General features: G+C 34.6%; 1 long non-coding RNA gene across 1 annotated transcript in view; it reads right to left on the reverse strand.

The window, feature by feature from the left end:
• The window catches only part of LOC129349125 (uncharacterized), a 16,917-nt gene extending 11,282 nt beyond the window's left edge, over window positions 1–5,635 (reverse strand). The window contains exon 1 of the long non-coding RNA XR_008601990.1: window positions 5,492–5,635. This is a non-coding gene — a long non-coding RNA (uncharacterized LOC129349125). The remainder of the gene's footprint in view (window positions 1–5,491) is intronic.
• Window positions 5,636–10,635: the final 5,000 nt, after the last annotated feature.

Raw genomic sequence — 10,635 nt, forward strand, 5'->3', positions numbered from 1 at the left:
TACTATGGCGTTTTTTCTTACGCCAAAATTTATGGTGATTTTTTTTTCAAAGATAACCTTTCTGGAGTGTTTTTCACAGCCTCCTTTACATTATTTCATCATATGGCATGTTTTTCACAACATGTTGAAAAATGACGTTTTTCGACATAGTATACTATGGTGTTTTTTTTTGCGCCAAACTTCATGATGATTTTTTTTTCAAAGAAAACCTTTCTGGAGTGTTTTTCACTGCCTCATTTACATTATTTCATCATATGGCACGTTTTTACAACATGTTTGAAAAATCGCATTTTTTTTCGACATAGTATAGTAAGGCGTTTTTTTGCGCCAAAATTGATGATGATTTTTTTTTTCAAAGAAAACCTTTCTGGAGTGTTTTTCACAGCCTCCTTTACATTATTTCATCATATGGCACGTTTTTACAACATGTTTGAAAAATCTCATTTTTTTTTGACATAGTATCATAAGGCGTTTTTTTTTTGCGCCAAAATTCATGATGACTTTTTTTTCAAACAAAACCTTTCTGGAGTGTTTTTTCACGGCCTCCTTTACATTATTTCATCATATGGCACGTTTTTACAACATGTTTGAAAAATCGCATTTTTTTTTCGACATAGTATAGTAAGGCGTTTTTTTTTGCGCCAAAATTCATGATGACTTTTTTTTCAAAGAAAACCTTTCTGGAGTGTTTTTCACGGCCTCCTTTACATTATTTCATCATATGGCACGTTTTTACAACATGTTTGAAAAATCACATTTTTTTTCGACATAGTATAGTAAGGCGTTTTTTTTGCACCAAAATTCATGATGACTTTTTTTTTCAAAGAAAACCTTTCTGGAGTGTTTTTCACGGCCTCCTTTACATTATTTCATCATATGGCACATTTTTACAACATGTTGAAAAATGAAATTTTTCGACATAGTATACTATGGCGTTTTTTCTTACGCCAAAATTTATGGTGATTTTTTTTTCAAAGATAACCTTTCTGGAGTGTTTTTCACAGCCTCCTTTACATTATTTCATCATATGGCATGTTTTCACAACATGTTGAAAAATGACGTTTTTCGACATAATATACTATGGTGTTTTTTTTGCGCCAAACTTCATGATGATTTTTTTTTCAAAGAAAACCTTTCTGGAGTGTTTTTCACTGCCTCATTTACATTATTTCATCATATGGCACGTTTTTACAACATGTTTGAAAAATCTCATTTTTTTTTCGACATAGTATCATAAGGCGTTTTTTTTTGCGCCAAAATTCATGATGACTTTTTTTTCAAACAAAACCTTTCTGGAGTGTTTTTTCACGGCCTCCTTTACATTATTTCATCATATGGCACGTTTTTACAACATGTTGAAAAATCACATTTTTTTTTCGACATAGTATAGTAAGGCGTTTTTTTGCACCAAAATTCATGATGATTTTTTTATTCAAAGAAAACCTTTCTGGAGTGTTTTTCACAGCCTCCTTTACATTATTTCAGCATATGGCACATTTTTACAACATGTTTGAAAAATCGCATTTTTTTTCGACATAGTATAGTAAGGCGTTTTTTTTTGTGCCAAAATTCATGATGACTTTTTTTTCAAAGAAAACCTTTCTGGAGTGTTTTTCACGGCCTCCTTTACATTATTTCATCATATGGCACATTTTTACAACATGTTGAAAAATGAAATTTTTCGACATAGTATACTATGGCGTTTTTCTTACGCCAAAATTTATGGTGATTTTTTTTTTCAAAGATAACCTTTCTGGAGTGTTTTTCACAGCCTCCTTTACATTATTTCATCATATGGCATGTTTTCACAACATGTTGAAAAATGACGTTTTTCGACATAGTATACTATGGTGTTTTTTTTGCGCCAAACTTCATGATGATTTTTTTTTTCAAAGAAAACCTTTCTGGAGTGTTTTTCACAGCCTCCTTTACATTATTTCATCATATGGCACATTTTTACAACATGTTGAACAATCACATTGTTTTTTCGACATAGTACAGTAAGGCGTTTTTTTTTGCGCCAAAATTCATGATGACTTTTTTTTCAAACAAAACCTTTCTGGAGTGTTTTTCACAGCCTCCTTTACATTATTTCATCATATGGCACGTTTTTACAACATGTTGAAAAATGAAATTTTTCTACATAGTATACTATGGCGTTTTTTCTTACGCCAAAATTTATGATGACTTTTTTTTCAAACAAAACCTTTCTGGAGTGTTTTTTCACGGCCTCCTTTACATTATTTCATCATATGGCACGTTTTTACAACATGTTGAAAAATCACATTTTTTTTTCGACATAGTATAGTAAGGCGTTTTTTGCACCAAAATTCATGATGATTTTTTTTTTCAAAGAAAACCTTTCTGGAGTGTTTTTCACAGCCTCCTTTACATTATTTCAGCATATGGCACGTTTTTACAACATGTTTGAAAAATCGCATTTTTTTTCGACATAGTATAGTAAGGCGGTTTTTTTTGTGCCAAAATTCATGATGACTTTTTTTTCAAAGAAAACCTTTCTGGAGTGTTTTTCACGGCCTCCTTTACATTATTTCATCATATGGCACGTTTTTACAACATGTTGAAAAATGAAATTTTTCGACATAGTATACTATGGCGTTTTTTCTTACGCCAAAATTTATGGTGATTTTTTTTTCAAAGATAACCTTTCTGGAGTGTTTTTCACAGCCTCCTTTACATTATTTCATCATATGGCATGTTTTTACATGTTGAAAAATGAAATTTTTCTACATAGTATACTATGGCGTTTTTTCTTACGCCAAAATTTATGATGACTTTTTTTTCAAACAAAACCTTTCTGGAGTGTTTTTTCACGGCCTCCTTTACATTATTTCATCATATGGCACGTTTTTACAACATGTTGAAAAATCACATTTTTTTTTCGACATAGTATAGTAAGGCGTTTTTTGCACCAAAATTCATGATGATTTTTTTTTTCAAAGAAAACCTTTCTGGAGTGTTTTTCACAGCCTCCTTTACATTATTTCAGCATATGGCACGTTTTTACAACATGTTTGAAAAATCGCATTTTTTTTCGACATAGTATAGTAAGGCGTTTTTTTTTGTGCCAAAATTCATGATGACTTTTTTTTCAAAGAAAACCTTTCTGGAGTGTTTTTCACGGCCTCCTTTACATTATTTCATCATATGGCACATTTTTACAACATGTTGAAAAATGAAATTTTTCGACATAGTATACTATGGCATTTTTTCTTACGCCAAAATTTATGGTAATTTTTTTTTTCAAAGATAACCTTTCTGGAGTGTTTTTCACAGCCTCCTTTACATTATTTCATCATATGGCATGTTTTCACAACATGTTGAAAAATGACGTTTTTCGACATAGTATACTATGGTGTTTTTTTTGCGCCAAACTTCATGATGATTTTTTTTTCAAAGAAAACCTTTCTGGAGTGTTTTTCACTGCCTCATTTACATTATTTCATCATATGGCACGTTTTTACAACATGTTTGAAAAATCGCATTTTTTTTCGACATAGTATAGTAAGGCGTTTTTTGCGCCAAAATTGATGATGATTTTTTTTTTCAAAGAAAACCTTTCTGGAGTGTTTTTCACAGCCTCCTTTACATTATTTCATCATATGGCACATTTTTACAACATGTTGAACAATCACATTGTTTTTTCGACATAGTACAGTAAGGCGTTTTTTTTTTGCGCCAAAATTCATGATGACTTTTTTTTCAAACAAAACCTTTCTGGAGTGTTTTTCACAGCCTCCTTTACATTATTTCATCATATGGCACGTTTTTACAACATGTTGAAAAATGAAATTTTTCTACATAGTATACTATGGCGTTTTTTCTTACGCCAAAATTTATGATGATTTTTTTTTCAAAGATAACCTTTCTGGAGTGTTTTTCACAGCCTCCTTTACATTATTTCATCATATGGCATGTTTTCACAACATGTTGAAAAATGACGTTTTTCGACATAGTATACTATGGTGTTTTTTTTTGCGCCAAACTTCATGATGATTTTTTTTTCAAAGAAAACCTTTCTGGAGTGTTTTTCACTGTCTCCTTTACATTATTTCATCATATGGCACGTTTTTACAACATGTTTGAAAAATCGCATTTTTTTTTCGACATAGTATACTATGGCGTTTTTTCTTACGCCAAAATTTATGATGATTTTTTTTTCAAACAAAACCTTTCTGGAGTGTTTTTCACTGCCCACTTCACATTATTTCATTATATGGCATGTTTTTTACAACATGTTGAAAAATCGCATTTTTTTTCGACATAGTATACTATGGCGTTTTTAGAGCGACATGCTATACTATGACGTTTTTTTGGAAACATGCTATACTATGACCTTTTTTGAGCGACATGCTATACTATGATCTTTGTTGAACGACATGCTATACTATGACGTTTTTTTGGAAACATGCTATACTAGGACGTTTTTTGAGCGACATGCTATTCTATGACGCTTTTTGAGGAACATACTATGACGTTTTTTGGACCAAACGCTATAATATGACAGTTTTTGGACCAAAGGCTATACTATGACATTTTTAGAGCGACATGCTATACTATGACGTTTTTTGGGCGACATGCTATACTTTGACGTTTTTAGAGCGACATGCTATACCATGACGTTTTTTGAGTGACATGCTATACTATGATGTTTTTTAGCGACATATGACATTTTTTGAGCGACATGCTATACTATGACCTTTTTTGGCAACATGCTATACTATGACCTTCTTTGGGCGACATGCTATACTATGACATTTTTAGAGTGACATGCTATACTGTGACGTTTTTTTGAGCGACATGCTATACTATGATGTTTGTTGAGTGACATGCTATGCTATGACATTTTTAGAGCGACATGCTATACTATGACATTTTTTGGGCGACACGCTATACTATGACATTTGTTGAACGACATGCTATACTGGGACGTTTTTTGAGCGACACACTATACTATAGGCTTTTTTAATTGACATATTACTATGACTTTTTTATTTTTGTTTTTTTTGTTTTTTAGCAACATATAGGAATTTGAACAGTTTTAAAAATAACTATACTTTTACTTGAGCAATGAAATATTATTCTATGACATTTTTTAGACGACATATTATACTCTGATGTTTTCTTGAATAACATACTATTTTGACAATATACTGCACTATGACATTTTTTGAACCACATATCACACATGACAATTTTAGGCAACATCCTATCATTTTGCGCTTTTTGAACCACATAATAGTCTATGGGGGGTTTTTTGCCGACATGCCGACATTCTATGAACTACAGGCCATACTATGTTATTCTTGAAAAGTATACTATACTTTGACATTTTCTGAACTACATCCTATACTATGACGTTATACACAGAGTGCTTTGGTTACATGTTGATTTATAATCTAGATTTTTTTCTGTTTTGTTTTTTGACGGGATTACCACAGACCTGACTGTGAACACCGTTGACACACACCTGAGGGAGAAGCTGCCTAAGATCTCAAGGCTGCTTGGTCGTGGTCTTTCTGGTCCTGCTCCAGAACGTCTTCATCAACTACGTCTTCTATTGAAGAGGCCCTCAGATGCTGCAATCTCTGACCTTCAGGAGGAACTGCTACTTTCACTCTGTAACGAGACGACAGTTATTTTAAAGACCCAGCTCCTGGCGGCTTTGAGTGAAAATTTAACATCCATCAAAACGGAACTACAGACGGTTAAATCTGAGCGGTCAGTCAGTCAGTCAGTATTTCAAACATCAAGTCCGAACTGGGCGTCCTAAAGCACGCTGTGGGTGAAACGGAAACTTCCTCTCCACATCACCGACGACATCGTCACAGTCCAAAGCAGAGCACCTGTCTAGTGAACTTTTAAATGTGGCCTATAAAGGTGAAGAATGTGAGCAGCAGCAGCCTGTGAGCAGCAGAACAGATGTGATCAGAAAGAAGTCATTTTCTTTTTTTCTTTTCTTTCTGGTTGACTTGATGCTGTCAGATGCAGATGTTGGAGCTGATTCTGATCTTTCAGGATAAAAAGCTGCTTTTCCTTCACAGACTTTTCAGGAAATTATTCTCTCAGGTTTTCTCTGCTATTTATATTTTTATTATCTGTGATTATTTCATTATTGTAAAATAAAGTTTGAGGCATAAAGACTCATTTAGTTATTTTATTCCTGAAATCTTTGACATAGCAGAACTAAACTTCCATTTTCCTTTTTGTACTTCTGATACTAGAACTAAACGTATCTTCAACATGGATCATCTGGTTTTAATGAATCAGCAGCAACATCACAACAACAAATGAGACAATTTTCAACAAATTAATGAAACCGATGTCATTTAAAACTATCAGAGTCTGTTTTAGTGTCAAATTAAAGCTGATTACTGACAACTAGAACATTAACGTTACTGTTTTAATCACATTTAAGTTTCCTGAATGTTACATTAACGTCAACCAGCCACAGTTTTATGAACTTAATGAACCACATTACAGGAACACAACACACTTTAGCTGCTGACAGGAAACAACACAAACATCGTTAGCTTGATGCTACATTTAGCTGCTAATCACGACTGGTCAGCTAGCTCGGTTAGCATCGCTAATTCACATTAAAGCCGATATTCACTGGATGCTAACTCTCTTCTCTGGTCAACACACACAAATAAACTCCACCAACTCCTGGGGTTCACTGCTCACATTATATCTGACACTAAAGTTGCATATAAAGTGCAGTAAAAGCGGCACCGATACAAAAATAAACACTTACCGAACAATCAGAGTCCTTTCAGTGTCTGCTGGTAGAATCAGCCGAAGGTAGAAAACTGGTTAAAACAAGCCAACGGGCAGGAAAACTGTCTGTGGAAAAGGTTCTGCTGCTCCACCGATCAATAAACCAACAGTTATTATATCAGAATTAATCCAAACGAGGAGAGTAGAGTCTCTGCTGCCTCCTCCATAGGCCTCCGGTCAACCATTCCAGACCGGACTGTCAATCAAGTAACCCCGCCCCCTGGCTTCGCAAAACTTTAACGCTCTATAAAAAATTCAGTATCGATTTATTTTAAGATCGGCCACCTGATCTCTCATATGACCATGAAAACTAACGAAAAAAAAAATATGTACAGTCTATGCACGTACTCTGTTTGGCTCCACACTTGCTGATGACCACTTCCGGTCTCAGAAAATGAAAAAACGGACCTTTTTTCTTTTCTGTCTCTTACTGATTTTACTTTCTTGTTATTCTAAATATAAAATGAAAATCAAAGCATTTAAAAAAATTTCATATGTTTCTTTTTGATCATGAAAAGGAAAAACGACTTGTATTTCAATTTAAATTTTTGTATTTTAAAACGAAAATCAAATTACCACTCTTTTTTTGTTTTTCACTACTCGTTTCAGAACGGAAAATCCAATTGCCAGATAAATACACGGACCTTTAAACCATTTTAAGTTTAGTTGAGTGTTTTGTTTTGTTTTGTTTTTGCTGTACATTGACATCACTGGACCATCGATATATCAAATGGTTGAGGTGATGAGTTGTAAAAATATTAATTTATCAGGATTTTATTGTGTGACAAGAAAGTAATGACCACCAAAAACCAAACCCTTAAAACAAAGAACTCTCATCATCTCGTTGTCCTTTCTTGAAACAAAGGTAAAGAGTTGAGTATAGATTATTTTTAGGCGAAGTGGAGTTAAAATCAGTGAAATTTAGATTATTTCGGGATTCATTCAGTGAAAGTTTCTATCCTGTCATGTAGCAAAGGCCTTGTTTATGTCGGAATATTATGTGAAATCCTATTTATTGTCATTTACATCCACCAGGGGGCAGCACTTGGTGAGAAATTTGAAGTCACAGTTTTCAGGGTGCCTGTTTCAATTCATTAAAAATAAGACACTTAAAAGTAATATGAAGCCAAATCATCTACAACAGTTTTCGTCCTCCTGTTTTGAGGATGGCTTTGAATGTGTCCAAGACATGAGATACCAGAAACAGAACTGCCAGGAAACTAGGAAAGCAGAGCTCAGTCATTACAGCTGTCACAATGTTTTCCTCTCAAATAATGAGTGACCTTGAGCGGGCCTTGAAGCATTTACAGATGCATTGACAGCTTCTGCTTTTAAAGAAGATCTCGCCTTCTGACAGCAGCATCACTTTAAATGCAGGCTAACATGTATTTTCCTGTTTGTGCTCCTGTGAAACGTGGATTGAAATACAACCTTGTGAAATACTGCAGCGAAACAGGTTATTTTAAACACACTGATGCTGGCAAAAGGAGTGTAATAAAACAGACCAGCTCAAAAGGTGTTGCAAACAGGTAGGTATCACTTTAGTTTCATAGGTGTGATAATTATGTGTGGCAGCAGCTGAGAGTCCCAGACAGGCGAAATCAGTGGACTATTGGAGGCATTCAGCTTTTTAAACACAACTCCAGAGCATTGTTTAATAACTGCTTTGAGAAATAAAGTTGAAAAAGTCAAAAGTCCCTGTTTGGAGTTGCAAGTGGGTCTGTCTTTTGCTTAACAATTATATGTGAATCATTCATTTTATTAGCGCAGCATCTATATAACTTAGAGTGTGTTTGGGGGATGTGCACTGTTGGATGCATCAGCAGAGGAGGGTGATGAAAAAGCCGACGCAGCTCAAGTCAACACACTGGAGACCAAACAATCAGTAAGGGATGGAGAGAGTTGCAAAGAAAGATTGATAGCGATCCCTTGACAGCACACTGGTCTGCTGCTGCTTTTAGTTTTCACAGCTGATCTACAAGCAGCTTTAATCAAAAGCCCACATATTTAATAAAAGAAAAAGGTGCCTGTGGTCGCATGAGGGTGCATCCTCAACACCGATTTGGTTAATATTTCATTGCATACAGATGTCTGGAGGGGGAACACCTTGATGTATTTTTGATAAGATCAGATCACTGACTGTCATGGCTACTCCCCCGTGGTCTTGCAGGTATGCTGATCTAATCCCAGAGGTTCAATTTCAAGATGTTCTTGTGGATGTGTGTCTATACAGTAGGCTGGACATTTTTCATTGGTGTGAGATGTAACTTTAAAGCCTGGATCAGCTGGCTGGATCAGCGTTCTGCATTAGGGCTTCTACTCAAATAGACTAATGTATTTCACATTACTGCACTCTTTTTTAAAAGTCTGATGCATTACTTTACTTGTTGACTCCCTGGAGAAAGTGATTCTCTATTTGTCGCATTACTTTTGTGTTACTCCATATGATCACCTGAGATTCATTACCACATAACTGCCAGTAAACAAGATAGCATTAAACCTTCATATGCTCACATATCAGTAAAAATGTCTATCCCCATAAAGAGGATTTACACAAGATCTTTCTTTAATGCTCTTTTATAAAGTATTACTGCAAACCCAACAGCAAAGTTGGTGAAAACAGCCCAAAGAACATTTCACAGAAAAATCAAAGCTCAGTTTCATGTCAAAGAGCAACTGAGTAGAGTATACTACCACAAATATTTTACTTACATTGTACTACTATACTCACAATAAAAGTAGCCACTGTAACTGATTAATGACTTTAATGTGTTCCATTACTGTGTTACAGACAAACGTAATATGATCATGATAAACACTAAGTTTAAGTAAAATTTTATTATTACTTATTTAAAACGAAAAATCAGATGATGAAAGCAAAAATTTAGAAGAGGAAAACAGGCTACAATAGAAACACAAATTGTACAGCTGGAGACTGCAGAAAGTTTTGAACATGAGCTGTTAAAGTCTAGAGCTTTGTGAAATAATTCAGCTGATATAATTTATGCTGAAAGATGCCACATGCATCTTTAAAAGAAGTTACTACCCCAAACAAAAGACGCAAAAGAAGACAGAAGAGTAACTCATACATATGTGTATGTTGACTCAGCAGGGATACGTAAAAATTGAGAAAAATTGATCCACAGAAGAATAAATATTTGAAAACAGTGTAGAATACATGAGAGCCTTGCTGTATTTATTGTTTTTTGCATCATGACTTGAATAATTCCCTGAATTTAGTTTTCCTTTATGTAGGTAAAGACATTTTCACCTTAAATTGATGCCAAAAATGCGGAAATCAGTGGCAAAATACTCACCAGATTGCAGGATATTAAGTGTTTGACGCTCAGAATTTCCTAGAAGAGAATATCCAGTCCTCCCTCCAAATCTGTGCTCCAGAATATAAATTGTGCTTCCACGCAAGAAGCTAAAAGATATCAACAACAACACATGGCGAAATGAATGACAATTAGCTTAATGAAGAGAGAGACATAATTAGACCTAATAGCTAGATAAATATACCAGTGCCTCACTGTGTTTAACCTGACTCTGACATTCCAGCTCATTAAACCCTTAAGGAAACGATGCCGAGGGCTTGAAAGAAGTGGAAAAGAAAGTTCCTGATTTCACACTGTATATAAACACATGCTGTATCGATACTGTCTCTGGGTGGTATGTTGATGGTGGCGGCAGAGGGTTTGATATTTGAACAGTCACATGAGTGATTATCCTGCATCTGCATACTGAGATGTTTGATAACCTTCTAATTGGGGAAATCAGTCAACAGAAAAACTCTCTCCTTATCTCTGTACACAAACAGTAACTGTGGCTCCA

Source organism: Amphiprion ocellaris, chromosome 6 (assembly GCF_022539595.1).
Source record: "Amphiprion ocellaris isolate individual 3 ecotype Okinawa chromosome 6, ASM2253959v1, whole genome shotgun sequence".
Classification (NCBI taxonomy): Eukaryota; Metazoa; Chordata; class Actinopteri; family Pomacentridae; genus Amphiprion; species Amphiprion ocellaris.